Below are 21,294 nucleotides of genomic sequence, written 5' to 3'. Positions count from 1 at the left end.
CAATGTTGCTGTTACTGTGTACAGTGTTCTGGTTCTGCTTACTTCACTCAGCATCAATTCATGGAAGTTTTTCCAGGTTTTTCTGAAATCTGCCTGCTCATCATTTCTTATAGCACAATAGTATTGCATTACATTCATATACCACAACTTGTTCAGTCATTCTCAATTGATGAACATCCCCTCAATTTCCAATTCTTTGCCACCACAAAAGAGCAACTATAAACATTTTTGTCCATGTGAGTTCTTTTCCCTTTTTTTATATCTCTTTGGGATACAGACATAGTAATGGTATTGCCAGATTAAAGGGCATATACACAGTTTGGTTGCCCTTTCGGTATAGTTCCAAATTGCTTTCCAGAATGGTTGGATCAGTACACAACTCCACCAACAATGCATTGGTGTTCCAATTTTCCCACATCTGTTCCAGTATTCATCATTTTTCTTTTCTTTCATATTAGCCAATCTTATAGGTGTGAGAGATGGTACCTCAGAGTTGTTTTAATTTTCCTTTCTCTAATCAACAGTAATTTAGAGCATTTTTTTCATATGACTGTAGATAACTTTAATTTCTTCATCTGAAAACTTCCTATTCATGTCCTTTGACCATTTATCAATTGAATACCTGTTTTCTTACAAATTTGACTCAGTTCTGTATATATTTGAGAGATTAGGCCTTTCAGATACAATGGCTATAAAAATTGTTTCCCAGTTTTCTGCTTTTTTTCTAATCTTGGTTGCATTGGTTTTGTCATTGCAAAAACTTTTTAATTTAATGTAATCAAAATTATCCATTTTCCATTTCATAATGTTCTCTATCTCTTGTTTGCTCATAAATTCTTCCCTTCTCCATAGATCTGACAAGTAAACCATTCTTTACTCTCCTAATTTGATTACACTGTCATCCCTAATGTCTAAATCATGTACCCATATTGACCTTTTTTTGATATATGGCATGAGATGTTGGTCTATATCTAGTTTCTGCCATTCTGTTTTCCAGTTTTCCTAGCAGTTTTGGTCAAATAGTGAGTTCTCATCCCAGAAGCTGGAGTCTTTGAGTTTATCAAACAGTAGATGACTATAATAATTACCTATTGTGTCTTATGTACCTAATCCATTCCACTGATGCACCATTTTATTTCTTAGCCAGTACCAAGTATTTTTGATAATTACTGCTTTATAAAACAGTTTTAGATATGATATGGCTAGCAAAGAATACTCACTTATACTAAAAACCCTAAAATACATAGACAAAGAACAGTTTTAAAAAAATAGAATTGAAAGTATATATCTTAAATCCAATGGGTCAACTTGAAGCTTTCCCAATAAATACAGGAAAGCTAAGGTGCCCCCCTTTCCATACTGTTACTTAACATAGTTCTAGAAATGTTAGTGGTAGAAATAAGACAAGAGAAAGTAAGTAAAAGCACAAATACAAGCAAACAGCAAAATACTGACTTGGATATACTTAGCCTGGAAAAAAGAAGGTGTTGAGGGTTATGAAAACTATATACTGGAATTGGAAGACTCATGTAAAATGGACTGACAGATGGAAAAGTGATAAAGCCTACTTTGTACATTCTTTCTTATTCAGCTTGCTATACCCTAACTCTGATAATTAGTACTCAGAAACTTTGGCATTAGCTAATAAAGTGCCTTAAAGCTGAATTCCAATAATTAATTTGTTTAAGACAGAAGTATTTAATGAGAAACTTCAAAGCACATAGATTAGAAAAGAAATTAGTAATGATAAATTAATCATGCTAATTACAACAGAAAAAGTTGAGAGTTATTAAGCACAGAAATTATCTGAGGAAATATCTCCCTACAAATATACAATTTATTCTCAAAAACTGACATATACGTATGTGTACATAAGAACATAGAATAGCATTCTTTTTTTTTTTCAGTTTCTTTGCAGATTTAAGTAAATAATGACATCTTGAGATCAGAAAGCAAAACAGAATCTTAATTTCACTTTCCTGAGAGAGGGAGGATTATAAGGAAGGAAAAAAAATAAAAGTCATTTCTTTTTTTCATTCTAAATGAACATGAACACATTAAAAATGCTGAGATAAATTCATGATAGCCTTGGATCAGTCTAAAACTTTATTACTGTCCAGCAGAAGCATCTAACAGTGACTGGCTACCTAAGAGTTCCTTCTAAGCCTTATTAAGATATCTATTTAGACAAAAAAACAAAAACCAAAAAACCAATTAGCCAACACAAAGCATGGCTGAAGATCAGCCATCAGATGGGGAGTGGTCAGGCTCCTGCAGGGCAGTCCAGTGAGTCCCTCAGGCTACCCTCTTGAGTTTGATAACTGGCCACTTCTGTCTCATTCCAGATCAGAGTACTTCCCCTAAACTAAAAACAGGCTGTACTACAAGGGCTAGGCATTGAGTTTCAGGGTTTTTTTTTGAATGACTGAATTATGTAAAATGAAAAACATGTTTACTTCAGACAGGTCCAACAAACTGAATAGGGGTCCATGCTAAGAGAGGGAGCATTAAGAGCACCAGCTTCTCATCCACAATGCTGGGTTGCTCTACAGCCACAGACACACATGGAAGTTAAGAAGACAGGATTTCAAGACTCTCACTTATTTCTTGGACCCCAGCTGTGCCCTCTCTGGGGTCTGGCTTTGTATTTTGTAAAGGTTTCCAAAAGTAAACCCCAGGAGCCGAACAGGACCAGACCTAGCTTGGTTGTCACTTGTCCCAGGGTCACGCTCTGCTGGAGGAGTCTCACTCTTTTCACTCTGCCACCCTTGCAATGCCAGTGTGTGGTTCACTCCTAGGCTATGCTTCTCAGGACATACTTGACTATGACAAACAAGTTGGCCAAAGTGCCTCCCAAGTGTCCTTGGTTGCAGGCCAGCAGGGTTGGGGCCAGCCATTGGCACGTGCCCATTTAGGAGCTGAAGCCCATTCCGATCGTGGTGAGTTTTCCCATGAGGGACCGCGTCTGGCAATGGGAGGGGCTGGGGGCGGCTACTGATTTCATCTTGTGCTATTTTTGTTTTATCTCCTCCACCACTTAAGGAAACAGTTCACAAAATACTTGGTCTTTTAAGTTAAATGCCAAATTCTGTGCGGCAAGTTGGTTTTTTGTGTAGTAGGAAGTTTCTATGCTGCCCAATCTGGGGCCCTTTGCCACCATAAAGTTTTGCACACACGTCAAGATTGAGACTGACCAAGCTGGATTCCATGTATCAGACTAGAAATCAGTGATTGAAAGACATAACCGTGTATTACATTTAAATCTTCCATTGGGAGTTATCCTAAAAATACTAGGAGGTTTAAAAGGAAATTCTCTGGGGAAAATTAGTTTTCCATGATAATAGCCACCTTCATAAGGAGTCATCTCACGTCCCCAGACTACATAGTGCCATTCCAGAATGTTCAAGGAAGGCGCTCTGCACAAAGGTAAGGCACTGGGTCTTTTTTAATTTGAAGGTAAACTTGTTGGGTTACTGTTGGTGCCTTCTTATTACTGGTGTTGCTCATCTCTCCCTCTTCTGCTGGGGTCACTCCAAGGCCACTGCTGCCATCCCTGCTCTGGGTCTGGCCCAGGCTAGGGAAGGAGGGCAGGTGGGCAGTGGAACTTAGCTGAGGCAAAGCCCAGGTCAGGCCCTTCACACCCTCAATCAGAGAATGAAATACTTAATAATAATCCTAAAAAGAACAAAATAAGGCACACAATTATTTCTGAAAAGAGGATGGCGATGGATTAGCTGTCTTGGGAGCAGAGAGGACTACCTTGGCACAAGGCCATATGGACTTCCTAATTCCTATCAAGGAGAAATGAAAAAGTAAGGAAGATGATTATTGCTTACTCTTCTATCCACCAGAAGAGTAGCCTTCTATCCACTACCACCCACAGAGAAAGTTGAAGAGCTATTATGTTCTGAGAGAAATTATTAATTTGCTATTGTACTAATAACCAATTATTAAATTTTGATCCAGGTCTTTCTCCTTTTATTTCCTCATTTAAAGCACAGTTCCTGTAAAAAATCAGTACTGATTTTTTGGCTGATTGATGAGATTGCCCCAACTTTCAGAAAACTTTCTCCTAAATCTTGGGCAAGACCCCACCCAACTAAGAGACCTTACTTCTATTTAGAGTGTAAATAGAATCTGATCTTGGCTTGTTCTTGCCCCAAAGAGAATTCCCCTGTTGTTTTACCTCTCCATTGGAATTTAGGGTGTCCCAGCTCATGAAGGAGAAAACCAGCCAGAGTGGTCTGGATGGAGATGAATTTCCCTATCCAAATAGCTGAAGGTACCTGAGTCTTCTGATCAAACCATATTCTCAGCAGGAGCAATTGAAGACTTCTAGCCCACCTCCTCACTAAATGCCCACCAATTAAGGTGGATTTCCACTTGTCAGAGAGTATTCCCCTTAAAAGAATATTGAAGACTTTTGGGCAATGAATTATTTTTGTCTTTGGTTTTCCACTGACATAAATTACTAATTAGTAGCGAGAGAGGTAGAGGGGGTAGTACAGAAGTGGAATGTGGCATATGCCTTCAGATGAGGTCATTTTTTAATATTTTTTATTTATTTATATTTTACTTACATTTATTTATATTACATATTTTATTTATATTTTTATAATTTTATTAGTTTAACTTAATGATGTTACTTTGTTACAAGAAAACTTTCATGAAGTAGGAATAATCTGGACTTCATGTAGTGTGAAACATTAATAAAATTCAAAGTGGCTGAAAAAAAAATAAGAGGATAGGTGGGGCAGGGCTCGAAACCCTCTGCTCTCTTTCTTCCCAAGGGAAAAGCTAAGCCTTGCCTCTCCTCTCCTTTTTAACCACAGGAAAAAAGAATAAGGTCAAGAGAAATACCCAAGAAGACCTTTGTCTTGAAATTCCATAGACTTTTTCTGGTAAAATCAGATCCCACATTCTTAGTTATGTTCCTTCTTGCTACAATATAAGCATGCTCTTCTGCTCCTGCACTGACGATGAGATTTTTTTATTTTTTTTTTAATTTTATTTATTTATTTATTTATTTATTTTTTTTTTTAATGTTTTCTTGATATTTTTTCAGTATTACTAAAGTTTCCCACAGTATTCCTCCCATTTTCCTTTCCAGAGAGCCATCCCATATGACCAGGAATTTTCTAAAGACAAAAAGAATAGAAAAAAAAAAAACAGATCACTAAAAAACTCTGAAAATATTAGCATTGTGCCACACTTGTGGCCCCCATTGGTAAAGATAGTCATCTTCTTATATCTGCTGTTTTGAATCATACTTGATGCTTGTAATTTGGTGATTTTCACTTGATTTTTTTTTTGTTTGTTCTTCCTATTCACATTGTTGCCGTTATTGTGCATATTGTTTTCTTAGCTCTGCTTACTTCACTCTTCATCAGTTCCTATAGAACTTTCCATGATTCTCTGTATTCATCACATTCATTTTTTACAGCACAGTAATATTCCATCACATTCATGCAGAAAAATTTATTTAGCCATTCTCCAGTCAATGCGCATGTAGTTTTTTTTCTTAATTCTTTGCTATCTTTGCTGTCAAGAATATAGTAGTTTCTTTCATAAATGACCTCCTAGGGATATGTCTAGTAATGAAATCTTTGTGTCAAAATTTATGGATTTTAGTCACTTTATTTGCATTATTCCAAATTGCTTTTCCAATATTTGTCCTAATCCGTAGCTCTACAAATAATGTACCAGTGTGTCAATCTTCCCACAATCCCTCCAGCACTGACTGATCCTATCTTTTGTCAACTTTGCCAATTTTCAGGGCTTGAGGTGAAACGTCAAGATTAATTTACATTTCTTGTATTATTAGTGATTTGTAGCATTCAGTCATATAGTTAATAATTTGTAGTTCTTTTGAGAAGCATTTCTTCAGATCCTTTACCACTTACCAATTAAGGAATGTCTTTTGGTGAAATATATGTGTGTGCGTGTATGTATGTATAAAAACATGTATATAAAATGTATATATGTAAATAAAACATATTGTTACGTATATGCATGTTACATATAACAATGTATTATTTTATGTTAAATATAACATGCTGTGTATACATACATACATACAATATTAAATAATGTGCCATATAAAGGTCCTAGAGACCAGATTCCAGGTATGAAAGATCAATTAACTAATTAAGTCAGTAAATAATAAATTGAGATAAATGATTTCTATTGGTAATCAAGATTGGGACTCTTTGGACTACCTTAATTCCAATATTTTCCTTCTGACTGGGACCTCCTCTGAAAAGTGAAAAGCAACCTTAATAGATAGACATTTAATGAGAAGGTAGGCTAAGAGCTCTCAACTCATCCTAATTACTTCATTGTAGTGGGGGAGGAGTCAGCTAAGGAGGAAGACTGATGAGATGCAGCAGCCTCCAACAATCTGGCAATGAAAACCACTCCATTCTAGGTTAGTTTCTCCTTTGTGAGCCAGGTTGCCCCAAACTACTGTAATAAAGGGAACAGAGACAGAGCTCTTACTCCCTGGGGGGGGGGGGGGGGTAACTCAAATTAGGTCCTTTTTATAGAGTAAACAGAAACTTGGCTCCCATTTGAGTACAGTCCAGCTCAAACTATTTAAGGAGTAGACACCTTGGGAGGGGCTGTAATTCTTTGACTTTTCTCAGCTAGGATTGTCTAGGAGAAGTTTCTCTTTAAGCCAGTATAGGAAATGGCCTTGTGACAGAGGAGAAAATATTACAAATTAATGTTAATAATCAAATTATACAGAATTAAAATTAATTTCCCTCAATAATAATATACTTATATAATTACATTATATATATATATATAATTTATATATCTTGAATATCAAATGCTTATCAGAGATTTGATACAAAATGTTTTCCCATTCAACCTCTTCCCTTCTTTTCCTAGGTTTTTAATCATGTTTGTGCAGAAGCTTTTCAGTTTCATGTAATCAAAGTTTTTAATTTTATTTTTTCTAATTTATTTTATCCATTGTTTGGTAAAAATACATCTACCCATACCTGTGAGAGGTAAATTATCTACTTTCAAATTTTTTATAGTATGATCTTTAATATTAAGTTGCATCCATATATAACATGTTATGGAATATAATGTAAGATATTAGACTAAGCCTAATTTCTGCTAAACTGCTGTCTAGTTTTCCCAGCAGTTTTTTAAAAATTAAGTAATTTTTTCTCTAGGTAATTTATGTTTTTCATTTTATCAGACACTGGATTATTAAGTTCCATTGCTTCTGATTTCAAGGTAATATCTTGTTTCCTATATTGGAAACTGTCAGATATGAAGTTCATTGAATGTACCCTCCACACTTTGTTGTAATGAATGTCAGTCTTGACCTAAGCCATATTCAAGCTCCCTTCTCAATCTATGACTAATTAGAAATGTGAGAAACAAAAGAAAGAATTCTGTTTCCACAGGATTAACACTACTCCCAGCTTTGCAGGAGTGATAACAGGATGTAAGTCAGGGGTGACTGGTTCTAACCAGAGCTGTGACTTAACAGAACCAGGCTTCGGATCAAGCAAAAGGTCAGAAGCTTATACTCATGCTTAATGAGGTGTTTAATATTATCCCAACACACCCCGCAGGATGGAGCCAGCTAATATAAATGCACATGCGATCCATTACAAGGAAGGGGGAACATATCTAGGAGAAGAACATGAAATAGGCAGTTTAGAAAGTTAGATCCTGCCAATGGGCAACAAAAGGGGAAATTTGAAAGGGGAGCAGTAAATAAATAGCCTTGTATTAGCCTTAGCAGATGTGTTCCTTTGGGGAATTACCCATCCACAAGGAATGTAAAATAAAATAAGCTTTCTTGGTTGCAATAACAAGTATTGTTCTTTCCAGAGTGAGCACATTTCTCGCCAAAACCATTCTTTCCTGAGAGCTATTGAACTAACTTGAGGGGAAACAGGTAAGATATTTTGTTCTCTGTGGCTCTCCTTCCCACAAGTCAGGCAGTAATTCATTGTCAATTATTAATTATGCTACTACCAAGGACAGCTGAGGTGACATACTTAGGGAAAAAATTATTATATTTATTCTGCTTGTACCCAGAGTATACAACATGTATAAAAGGCAGAAGCCACAGAAAGGCTAATATAAGGTTTAATGTACAAAAAAACTTTCTAACTATTAGACCTCTCTAAAAGCTAAAGAGGCCTTTGGAAGTTATAAACCACCTATTATTCTTCTAGCAGGGAAAGGCAGGAGAGTACAGGTTAGGTTGTATAGTGGATAGGACCTGGAGTCAGGAAGGGCTGAGTTCAAATCCAGCCTCAAAACACTTTCTAGCTGTGTGGCCCTGGGCAAGTTACTTAACCTCTGCTTGTCTCAGTTTCCTCAACTGTAAAACAGGGATAGTAATAGCACCTACTTCCCATGGTTATGAGGATCAAAGGAAATAATATTTGTAAAGTGTTTAGCACATAGTAGGCACTTGATAGATCCTTGTTTGCTTCCTCCTTTTGAGGTATGATGAAAGTAGATTTTTTAGTTATGGGCTGAACTAAACAACCTCCATAGTCCCTTCCATCTCTAAGATTCTATGACTAGGGGTTATTCATTCTGATCTTTCAAGAATGGCTAGTAAAAAAATGAGGTGGAGGGAGGAAACTGCATTCAAGCAGGTGTAAATCAATGTGGACAAAATATTGTGAGGTGGAGAGGATATTAGAAAAGAAGGAAAGCAATTCTTAATCGTGTGCCTGCTGTGTTGAACTAAAAGAGGTTTCCAGCTGCCTTTGTGCTTGTCCAATTTTTATTGATTTTGAATAAATGATGAACTACTCATTTTCTGCAGCAGTAAGTAACCAGCTTCTTCAAGTCTTAGAGCCAAGCGTAACCACCAACCAAGACCAGGTAAAGATGGAGAAGAGGACATGAGAAAGTGCCATATCTTTAGTATATAATTTGCCTAGTTGGTGAACCTGCTTATCCACAGAGTAAATAGGAATGATTAGGATTATTAGAGATAGATTAGGAATGATTGAGAGATGAAGTAGCACCAGAATTATCTGACATTCATTCAGGCTCTGGGCCCAGAATCTCTACCATCTAGCCACCTTCACTTTCTACGATCCCACCCCTGATGGAAAAAGACACATAATGCAAAAATTTATATTTTTATTTGAATTCAAAAAATTTAAAATAGCTTTCAAATTCAGGGAAGTACCATATGCCAGGACACCAGGGGGGAAAGCCTCATATACAGAGACAGATAAATTAACACATATATACTTCAGACAAGCCAAGGGGGTGTATAGATTACATATTTACAATGCCGGTTATTCTCTGTAAACCATATTTATACATTTTATTACATTTACAAAAAAGGGCTCCACTACTTTTTTACCTACAATGAAAAAAATTTACATTGTTTCTTATTTTTTCCAACTGTACAAACTTTGTTTCATAAAAATATATCTCTGTACAAAAGAGTTTCTTTTTTTTTTCTTTTTCCTTTTTTTTTCCCCATGGGCTGGAGGTGTGCAAGTAGTGAGTTTGGGTGGTGATGAGGCAGCCATGAAAAACCCCTTAAGTTTTTCTTGTTACTTGGAGAGATCCTGGCTGCCAATTTGCAAATAAATGATGTCTCTCCTCCACTCTTCCCCCAGTTTTGAGAGAAAATTCCAAAAGTGGGAGAGGGGGGAGGAGAGGATATGAGATGGATTATTTGGAGAGAAGCATGTAGTGGGAGAAGGGGCTGGGGACTGGGAGACAGTACAGCAGCCAAATAACTTCCTGCATTTTGTTCCAAATGAAGAAAAGCAGAAGTCTAAAGAGTGACTGAAGTGTCCTTGTCTAATTCCTAGGGCTGCTGTGCATTATCACTAATGGATGCTGTAGCTACTGCCAATGTAGAGCTTTCTCCCGGCTTTGGTCAACCTCCACATTAACCTAATGTTAGAGATTTCCAAGAGAATGTCTCTCATTGACAAGGCTCAGAGAGGTATCAATGTCATTCCCGAACCCCTATTCACACTACAAGAATTTAACGATGGCTAATCTTCAAACACGTAAAATTTAGAGATGACAAAGCTGCACACTTCTATTTGTCATTTCAAGATTTAACATGATCCAGACAATTTTGGCTACTGCTAAGGTTAGTGTCCAATCTTAACATTAGCTGGAGACAGAACCTTAGAATAAGGACTATGTGTGTGTGCATACACACACACACATACACACATGAATGCAAACATACATGTTCACATATATGTCTCTGTGCAGAAATTGGCCTACCAGAAAGTTAGCATTAGGGACTTGCTCAATTCAGGACTTTTAAAATAATGAATTCAGCTTTAAAAAATCTTTTAAAGTCATAAAACAGTGAGTTCAAAACAAGTTAATTTAATAGAACTATTTTTTCTTTCACTGTGAAATAGATAAAACACTGAGAATTTTTTCAAGGCATCTTTTAACTAGGTTAAAAAAAAACTGAGAGGCTTATTAACTTAATTTCTTTGTGTAAAAAAAGTCCTGGAAGGCTCAGCTCCCTATGATATTAGTGAGTGATAGGTCCAGAATTCTTCTTTACTAATATAAACATATAACTGCTCAAACCTTGCCCTCCAACATATGTATCACAACTCTGTTCCCAACATTCTTTTATTTCTTCATTTGTTCTTCCCTGCCTGGGTAAAACAGACCAAATTTGAAGCCTCTTGGAATACCGGAAACTGTATGTTCCTCTGTTCTCTTACTCCCCAGTCTCTGCTTTACTGCCTGGACACAGGATTCCACCTTATTTTTCCCTGCCTTTGGGAGCTCCCAGTTGTTGCTCTGTCTGGACCTGCTATTCTAACGATGCCTCCCTACATCAATCATTTCTGTGGCCTCATCTATGATGTGTCTTAGATCTCAATGAATCAGTGATCTCATTGATATGAACTTTACATTTATCAGTGCAGATTAAAATCAATTCATCTCTTTTATAGTTACTGTGCAATTGTTATCCATAAACATTCCTTAGCAGGCCTCTCCTTTTAAAGTCCTCCTTCTTAACTAGATTTCTCTTCTTGCTTTCTCTTGGCTCACCTTATCTGTTCCCACTCATGGCTCAACATGACATTTTGAATTCATTGGATTGAAGTAAACAAAACAAAATAATTATTTTTCAATCTCCCTCAGAGTTTTCTTTGCACTCGGTTGACTCCTGACTTTCATTTTGCAGATCGGTCAACCAATTTGCAAATGGAGGGTTTTGGCCCATGAATCTTGACATATAGGTATCCATACTTGGGTGTTTGGTAAGGCTGGGGAAGAGTTAAATACTGCTATCTGTGGTGGGGAATTTCTAACTTTTGCTGCTTGGTTTGTTAGCTCTTCTCTTGGATCTCTGATATAAAACTGATATACTCTTCCCTTTGCTATCTATCTTTCCTTTCTAATAATGCAGGTGGTACATGACAATTTCTCAGCCACTTGCGTTTCTTCAGCAGGACTCAAAAAATTAGAGCGTGTGTTCGTGTGTGTATGTGTATTTGTATAAGCACCCAATGCGTTGTTCTTTTTTCTTCATAAGGGTTCCTGCCTCTTCCTGTTCTCTCATTCTTCACCCCAAGGAATGGGTCCAAATGCAGGGTCTGATGGTTTGGATCTCCAAGGTGGTAGGGTGGAGGGTCTGCAACTCCAGCAGCAGCAGCAACAGCAGCAGCAGCAGATAAAGACAAGACAGATGATGGTGATGTTGCACACATTGTTAGCTCAAGTCCTGCCCTGTGAAGAACTATAGGTGAGGGTGAGGGAGAGGGGAAAGAAGTAAAAAATAAATTTCATTAAAAAGAGACTTTCCTTTTATACACATAACATTAAGTCATGGTTCACTTACCTCCACCTCTTCCCCAATCTTAACCCCTGCACACTTAGAAAACACAAGAAATAAGAAGCAAAGGAGTTGAAAATTTTTGCCTAAAGGACTTAAATTTCAATTACAATATCTAGATGATTTTCTTGACCTAGATGAGCAGACTATCTCTGTATATAAAAAGAGAAGACTCTGGGAATTTTTTTTTCCCACAAAACTTTTTGTTGTCTAAATACCAACAACTCATAGATATATATCTCATTTTTCAGTTAGTTTTTGTATCTCTTTTTCTATTTGGCCAATTCTACTTCTTAAAGATTTCTTTTCTTCAGTGTATTTTTTTCAATTTGGCCAATTGTATTTTTTAAAGAATTGTTTTCTTCAGTCAATTTTCTTCCTTTTCAAGCTGTTGACTCTCTCATATAACTCTTACTTCTTTTCCCAATTTTTTCTACTACCTTTTATTTGATTTTAAAAATCCTTTTTGAGTTCTTCCAAGAAGGCTTTTTGGGCATGAGACCAATTCATATTCCCCTTTGAGGCTTCACATGTGGGCATTTTGACATTGTTGTCTTTTTCTGAGTTTGTGTTTTGATCTTCCTTGTCTCCATAGTAGCTTTCAATGGTCAGGGCTCTTTTCTGTTTTTTGCTCAGTTTTTAGTCTATTTCTTGACCTTAGAATTGGGTGAGTAGAAACTAATGACTCTATGAAACATCAAGAATGAGTCAAACAAAATCAAAAGAATGAAAAGATAGGGAAGAAAATATAAAATATCTTACAAGAAAAAGTACTGATCAGGAAAACTGATGGAGGAGAGATAATTTAGGAATTATTGGACTACCTGAAAAGCCATGATCAAAAAAAGAGTCCGGACAGCATCTTTCAAGAAATTATCAAGGAAAACTTCCCAGATACTATAGAAGTAAAGGGTAAAATAGTCATTGAAAGAATCCACAATCAAGTTCTGAAAGAGATCTCAAAATGAAAACTCTAAGGCATAGTGTGGCCAAATCAGGTCAAAGAGAAAATACCACAAACTGCCAGAAAAAAAATCAAGGAGCCACAGTCAGGATTATGGAGGATTTACATTAAGTGATTAGAAGCCCTGGAATACAATATTCTGGAAGGCAAAGGAGCTATTATTACAACCAAGAATCACCTACACAACAAAACCAAGTGTAATCCTTCAAGAGAAAATGGATATTCAATGAAACAGAGGATTTTCAAACTTTCTTGATTAAAAAAAACAGCTAAACAGAGAATTTGATCTTCAGAGAATCATGAAAAAGTAACAGGAAAGAAAAAAAACATGTAGGAAGATGATACTTGTAACTCATGAGAACTCTATCTCTATTAGGGCAATTAGAAGAAGTATACATTGACAGAGTGTATGGGTACAAGTTGACTTTGATGAGATGATATAAAAAAATAAGGGGTGAAACAAAGGATTGTAGTGGGAGAAGAGGAAAGGGGAAAGCAGAATAGGGTAAATTACATCACATGAAAAGACCCAGAAGATCTGTTACGGTAGAGGGAAAGAGGGGAGGGGGTGAGCATAGTTTGAACCATACTCTCATCTTATTTGACTCAAATAAGGAATGACATACACACTTGGGTATGGAAATTTGTCTTACCAAATAGGGAAGAAGGAAGGAAAGGGGGGAAAGACAAAGGAGGGGAGGGGTTGATAGAAGGGAGAGAAGAAATAGGAGGGGGAAAGGGAAAGAAAAGGAACAGGAGCTGATTAAAGGGAGAGCAGATTAAAGGAGGTGGTCAGAAACGAAACTCTGGTGAGGACAAACAGAGTGAAAGGAGTGAGAAAAGTATAAACAAGTGGGGAAAGAGGATGGAGAGAAAGACACAGTTAGTAATCCTAAAATCTTGTGATTATGAATGGGATGAACTCTCCAATAAAATGATAGCAGATAGCAGACTGGATTAAAAACCAGAATCCTACAATATGTCATTTACAAGAAACACATTTGAAGTGGAGAGATGCACATAGAGTAAAGATTAAAGGCTGGAGCTTCAGCTGAAGTTAAAAAAACAACAGCAGGGGTAGCAATCCTGATCTCAGATAAAATAAAGCAAAAAGAGAACTAATTAAAAGTGATAAGGAAGGAAACTACATTTTGCTAAGAGGTACCATAGACAATGAAGAAATATCAGTGATAAACATATATGCAGCAAGTGATATGGCATACAGATTCTTAGAGGAGAAGTTAAGTGAGTTACAGGAAGAAAAAAAACAGCAAAACTATACTAGTAGGGGACCTCAATTATCATCTTATCAGATAAATCTAGCAGCAAAATAAAAAAGAAGTTACAGAGGTGAATAGAATTTTAGAAAAGTTAGATATCACGGGCCTCTGGCAAAATCTGAATAAGGATAGCAGGGAATATATAATTTTCTCAGTGGTACATGACACCTACACAAAAATTGACTATATATTAGGGCATAAAAAAACCTCACAATTAAATGCAAGTCAGAGATATTAGATGTATCTTTTACAGATCATGATGCAATAAAAATTACATGTAATAAAGGACCATGGAAAGATAGATGAATAATTAATTGGACAATAAATAATCTAATCCAAAGGATGAGTCAAACAACAAATCATAGAAACAATCACTAATTTCATCAAAGAGAATGACAATAATGAAATAACATACCAAAATTTATAGGATGCAGTCAAAGTAGTTCTTAGGGGAAATTTTATATTTCATATATGTATATATATATATATATACACACACACATATATATGTATATATACATGTACATATATAATGTATTATATTGCATATATATATAAATTATATATATATATCTCTAAAAGCAGTAAAATTGAGAAAGAGCAGATTAATGAATTAGACATGCAATTAAAAAAAGCTCGAAAAAAACATTAAAAATTCCCAATTAAATATCAAATTAGAAATTCTGAAAATCAAAGGACAGATTAAGAAAACTGAAAGTAAGAAAATTATTGAAATAATAATGAAAACTATCACCGGTTTAAAAAAAAAACAACAAAATAGATAAATGTTAGGTTAATTCAATTTTTAAAAAAAGAAAGAAGAAAACCAAATTACCAGTATCAAAAATGAAAAGGAATTATTAGGAGTTATTTTGCCCAACTATACACCAAAAAAACTGACAATATAAGTAAAATAGATGAATATTTCAAAATGTAAATTGCCTAGATTAATAAAAGAGGAAATAAACTACGTAAATAACCATATTTTAGAAAAAGAAATTGAACAAGTCATCAATTAACTTTCCAAGAAAAATCTCCAGGACCAGATGAGTTTAAAAGTTAATGCTATGAAACATTTAAGGAACAATTAATTCCAATATAATATAAACTACTTGAAAAATGGGCAAAGAAAGAGTCCTACCAAATTAATTTTATGACACAAATATGGAGCTGATACCTAAACCAGGAAGAGCCAAAACAGAAAGAAAATTATAGACCAATTTCCCTAATGAATATTAATGCAAATTTTATAATAAAATATTACCAAAATAAGGATGGTACACGATGATCAGGTGGAATTTATATCAGGGATGTAGGATTGGTTCAATATTAGGAAAACTATCAGCATAACTGACCATATCAATAACAAAACTAGTAGAAATCATACGACTATTTCAATAGATGCAGAAAAAGCTTTTGACAAAATATAATACCCATTCCTATTAAAAAACACTAGAGAGCATAGGAGTAAATGACAAGCAGTATCTAAAAAGATAAGTGGTGTTTATGTAAAACTATTAGCAAGCATTATCTGTAATGGAAATAAAATAGAAGCATTCCCAGTAAATTCAGAGGTGAAATAAGGATGCCTATTATCGCCACTGTTTTTCAATATTGTACTAGAAATGTCAGCTTTAGCAATAAGAAAAGAAAAAGAAATTGGAGAATTAGAATAGGCAATGAGGAAATAAAACTATCATTCTTTATGGATGACATGATGGTATACTTAGAGAATCCTAGAGAATCAACTACAAAATTACTTGAAATTAAAGTTGCAGGATATAAAATAAATCCACATAGATCATCGGCCTTTCTATATATTGCAACAAAGCCCAGCAGCAAGAGACAGAAAAAGAAATTCTATTTAAAGTAACTATGGACAACATAAAATATTTGGGAGTCTATCTGCCAAGACAAACCCAGGAATTATATGAACGTAATTACTTTTGTGTTTATGAATACAGAGTGCATTCTTTCAAACACACTTTTCACACAAATAAAGTCAGATCTAAACAACTGGAAAAATATCAATTGCTCATGAGTAGACAAGCTAATATAACAAAAGTGAGAATTCTACCAAAATTAATTTACTTATTCAGTGCCATACAATCAAACTACCAAAAAAGTATTTTATAGAGCTAGAAAAAATTAACAAAATTCATCTGGAAGAATAGAAGGTCAAGAATATCAAGGAAATTAATGAAAAGAAAAATGCAAAAGAAGGTGGCCTAGCCATACCAGATCTAAAACTATATTATAAAGCGGCAATCATCAAAATAATTTGATACTGGCTAAGAAATAAAGTGGTACATCAGTGGAATAGGTTAGGTACCCAAGACACAGTAGTCAAAGATTATAGTAATCTACTGTTTGTTAAACTCAAAGACTCCAACCTCTGCAATAAGAACTCATTATGTGATAAAAACTGCTGGGAAAACTGGAAAATAGTATGGCAGAAACTAGATAAAGACCAACATCTCATACTATATGCCAAGATCAATTCAAAATGAGGATATGATGTAGATACAAAGAGTGATACCATAAGCAAATTAGAAGAGCACAGAACAGTTTACCTGTCTACAGAGATCTATGGAAAAGGGAAGAGTTTATGACCAAACAAAATGAATAATTTTGATTACATTAAATTAAAAAGTTTTTGCATAGACAAAACCAATGCAACCAAGATTAGAAGAAAAGCAGAAAGCTGGGGGTGGGGGGGCAGGGAAACGTTTACAACCAGTGTTTTTGATAAAGGTCTCATGAACTGTGTCACATTTATAAGAAGTCATTCCCCAAATGACAAATAGTCAAAGGATATGAATAGCTAGTTTTCAGATGAAGAAATTAAAACTAAGTATAGTCATATGAAAAATTGTTCTAAATCACTTTTGATAAAAGAAAGGCAAATTACAAGTCTGAGGTACTGTCTCATACCTATACAACTGGCTAATATGAAAGAAAAGGAAAATGACAAATGTTGGAGAAGATGTGGGAAAATCAGAACACTAATGCATTGCTCTCATTCTGGAGAGCAATTTGGAACTATACCCAAAGGGTTATAAAACTGTTTGAGCAATAGCATTAGTAGGTCTGTATCACAAAGAGATTGTCAAAAAATGGAAAAAAGATGCGCATGTACCCAAATATTTCTAGAAACCCTTTTTGTGGTAGCAAAGAATTGGAAACTGAGGGTATGTATATCAATGGGAGAATGGCTAAACAAGTTGTGGTATGTGAATGTAATGGAATACTATTGTGGTATGAGAAATGATGAGCAGGCAAATTTCAGAAAAACCTGGGAAGATTTACATTAACTGGTACTGAATGAAGTGAGTAGAACCAGAAGAACACTGTACACAGTAACAGCAATATTGTGCGATGATCAACTATGAAAGACAGCTCTTCTCAACAATACAATGATCCAAGACAATTCCAAAAGACTCATGTAGGAAAATGCTGTCCACATCCAGAGAATGTACCTGGAGTCTGAATGCAGATTGAAGCAAACTATATTCATTTTTTCTTTCTTGTTGTTTTTCCCTTTTGTTCTTATTCTTCTCTCTCAACATGACTAATGTGGAAATATGTCTAACATGATTGTACATGTATAGCCTATATTAGATTGCTTCCCATCTTGGGGAAGGGAGATGGGATGAAGGGGGGAGGGACAGGAGTGGCAAAAATTTAGAACTCAAAATCTTATAACAATGAATGTCGAAAATTTTTAAAAAAGAAAGAAAAGAAATTCATTTGGAACCTTAGTTTTAAAATTTTTTCTGACTCTCTTTTGTTTACCTTTTGTCCAACTCTAATTAGTAAACCATTCTTTTTTAAATCCAATGAATCTTTAGTATTTAATCAAGGCATGAATATAAGAAGGGTTTCTCTTCTGATAAGCTAGAAACATGATGATACCACTTGTGTGCTGGGAATCCCTGAACTGAGTCCAGTCAGAAAAAATTAGGAGGCATAAAATGGTAAAGGATTTTATCTGCTCTGAAGCAGGTTTGGGCTCCTAGTTGTCAAAGCTGATTCTATAACCACAAAATGAGGAAGGGTGAATATTTGCAACAGATAAAGTTTTTACTTTTTTTGATCTCTTTCCTCTGGTTTCCTTTCTCTCACCACCTTGTTTTAAGTCCAGGTCCTGGTCTCTAGCCTCATACTTGAAAACAATAAAGCAATTATTTCCTTCATGAGGCCATGAGAATGTTTGTTCTTCCTAAACTCACTTTATGTGATCTGCATTTACAACTTAGGAAAACTAGGTGATACAGTACCTTAACCCTTTTTGCCTCAGTTTCTTCATCTGTAAAATGAACTAGGGAAGAGCATGGCAAACCACTCCAGTATCTTTGCCAAGAAAACTCCAAATGGAGTCATGAAGAGTCAGACACTAATGAAAAACAACTAAACACAATTTACAACTTGCCTATTTTATCTATACAGTTTAAGTGCAAAATGTTTCTTTAATGCTTTAAGGTTTACTGAGTGCTTTCCTCACAAGAATCCTGTAAAATGTATGGATAAAAACATTTATCATTGTGGACTTCTTATTTGTTATTATATCACAATAAATAACCTTCATGAAATTTGATATTCATTTACAAAGATTTGCCATATATAACTGATTGCATATGTTCTGCCTATTGCTGGGCTTCTATGTGCTAAAGTGCTAAAATTCACTGATAACACTTAAGGGGGTTTTATGGTAGCAAGGAGTGATAATGCTTTTACTTGGTAAAAGAAGCCAGCTAAACAATGGATGAAAGGTATGTTGGAACCACAGGATCTGGAGGAAAAGAGATAACAACAAGAAAAGCCTAGAATTTAAAAGAAGGGGGTAAGTGTCTAAGGAGTCTGATAAGGCTCCATAAGGAGCTCTTGGAGGAAGTCTGTATAAGGAGATATATAACAAGTAAAGGATAGGTAAATGACACGAACACAAGAATGGTCCAGTCCTGCAAGAACAGTATCAGAAAAACCAGAGCCCAAATTAATCTTGCAAAAAGGGCTAAAGGCAAAAGGAGCTTTAAAAAATATTTTGGTAGAAAAAAAAACAGAGAAAAATTCATCATTTTGTTTAATAGGATGACAGCTGAAAACAAAGAAAATGGAAGTACATAACTCCTTTTTCTTTTCTTTTTTCTCTATCTCATCAAGAATTTTGAAATTCCTATATCCCATGGTGATCTTTTAGTAATTCCACCTCTTCCTGTGTCCTACTACCCCTCACATTATTTTTCATCCTCAGTGTGACTTGCAGTCACTATGCCTCTCAGTATATTCCCAGGTCATCAACCCTGCTGACTTAGTTACATTCTCTTCTTTATCGAATCCTCATACACCCCAGACGCCGCCACAGTGAAACAGTTCAATTCTATACTACACCCTAACTCTGCCCTTGTCCTATGACCAATCACACTTTGTCAAAAACATAACCCCGTATTATTTTCACCACTTGGCTCCTTCATTCTCATTGAATCACTTGGGAGGAGACCATGAAGCAGGAGCATGTGTTCACTAGAAATTTACCTTGTCTAATGTTAACTGTGGCTGACTATAGCAAGGCAACCCTAATCCCTGCTGATTGATTCTCTATCCCCTTCACCACCATGGCTGTTCTAAGCCTCTTTAATCCTCAAGTCTACCATGGCTCCCCCTTCCCTCATCCTTTTCACTGAGGATATATCTTCACACTTCACTGAAAAGAGTAAGGCCATTTGCCAGGACATCCCTTTTTATCCCTTCTCCTCCTCTCATATGTCTCTGTAATAGCAATTTAAATGGAAAGATCTTTCTCATTCATGAATAGGCTCAAGTGATCTGCTTAAATCATCCGAAAGCCTAAGTCACAAGTAGTAGGAGGAGTTTGCTAAACAGGTGTAACAGGAAGAGTGGAGCAGCCTGAAGGAAGTTAGTGAGAGTGGTTGGGACAGAGGAGAGGATGCAGGCCACCAAGCACAGCAAGGCTCATCAATGTCTGCTTGTGAGAAGGCCTCAGCTGAGTAGGGGAGACTTGGGAATGCCTTTGTCCCAGCAGTGCTAATGCATATTGACTTCTTGGCTACCATGACAGATTTAAATTTCTGGTTTTGGGATTTGGCTTTCTGGTGTCTGAATAAATGCTTTGTTCTTCTGCCTTCTATATGGAGAGTCTGTTATACTTTGTGATTGAGAACTTTGCCAGCACATTCATAGTCACCACCAGTGCTATGAATATTGACTTGGTAATACATTTGGCGTCATGAACAGAATTGCAGGGAATAAAAATCTCTATTTGAAGGTAGAAAGAATTTAGAGGAAAAAGCAGATATCCCAGGATAGGAGAATTTATGGTATTTGATTAGAGGGAAGAAGTCCCTTTGATTACTTTGAGTCACAAGTAATCTGCTAGGAGAACACCCTTGAGAGAAATTGTCAGAGGAATTAAGAAGTTTTAAGAGAAAGACTTTGTAAAGGTTTCAAAAGATTGAGTGATTATTGCTCTATTAAAAGAAATAGAACATCAGCCCTAATTTGTGTATGTTGCAACATTTTCTTTGTTAAAGATTCTTACAAATTTTACTTCAAAATATCTTGTCTGAGGGCATTGGAATAATGATAATCAGTTAAAAAAAAAAGAGTTTCTGGCATACTTGTACCTATAATACAGAGTATAAGACTACTTTTTTTCCTTTGGAAGTTACATTAAAAGAGGCAGATCACACAAAGAAACAGCTCTGCTCTCTTCTGCAGTGGTTAGACAACACCTTAAGTATTTTAACATTTTAGTAAAGATGCTGAAAAACTGGAACATAAACAGAGGACATGTTGTACGGTGAGGAGGATGAGAACTGTATTTGATGAAGGCAAGTAAAGGAAAGAGAGATGCTTAGCATGGAAAAGAAAAAATATAGGAAGCAACAAGATTATGGACTTCAATATCTAAAGTGTAGTTATAACAAAGAAAGGATAAGGGTAGTCTGCGTTGTGTAAGAAGTCAGAACTGCCTGTAGTGTTTCCCTCCCTTTCTTGATTATGCCTATAGTTGACTTGGAACTAAGAAAGTGAATGTACAAAGAGAGGGATATTGGTTTGGGAGATAGGGAGAGATGTTGGTAAATTCTGAGAATGCTATACAGCTTTTGCTGAGAAAGTGATAGGTCATAGAAGATTAAAAAGGAAAATCCTGAGAGTGGATCTGCTTGCCCTGGGCATGGTGGATTTAGTGA

At 35.7% G+C, this 21,294-nt stretch overlaps 1 protein-coding gene and 1 pseudogene across 2 annotated transcripts in view; both read right to left on the bottom strand.

Moving 5' to 3' along the window:
- Window positions 1-2,794: 2,794 nt before the first annotated feature.
- Window positions 2,795-3,507, bottom strand: LOC140507503 (ubiquitin-conjugating enzyme E2 J2 pseudogene; annotated as a pseudogene).
- A 5,613-nt stretch (window positions 3,508-9,120) lies between these two features.
- Window positions 9,121-21,294, bottom strand: part of CSMD2 (CUB and Sushi multiple domains 2) — a 1,007,626-nt gene continuing 995,452 nt past the window's right edge. For both annotated transcript variants that reach the window (XM_072610105.1, XM_072610106.1), the window contains one exon: window positions 9,121-11,740. The gene's annotated coding sequence lies outside the window, so the exon portion shown is untranslated. The remainder of the gene's footprint in view (window positions 11,741-21,294) is intronic.

The sequence above is a fragment of the Notamacropus eugenii genome, chromosome 5 (assembly GCF_028372415.1).
Source record: "Notamacropus eugenii isolate mMacEug1 chromosome 5, mMacEug1.pri_v2, whole genome shotgun sequence".
NCBI classification, from domain to species: domain Eukaryota; kingdom Metazoa; phylum Chordata; class Mammalia; order Diprotodontia; family Macropodidae; genus Notamacropus; species Notamacropus eugenii.
The sequence above is the reverse complement of the archived record's forward strand: the minus strand, read 5'-3'. Positions and strand labels throughout refer to the sequence as shown.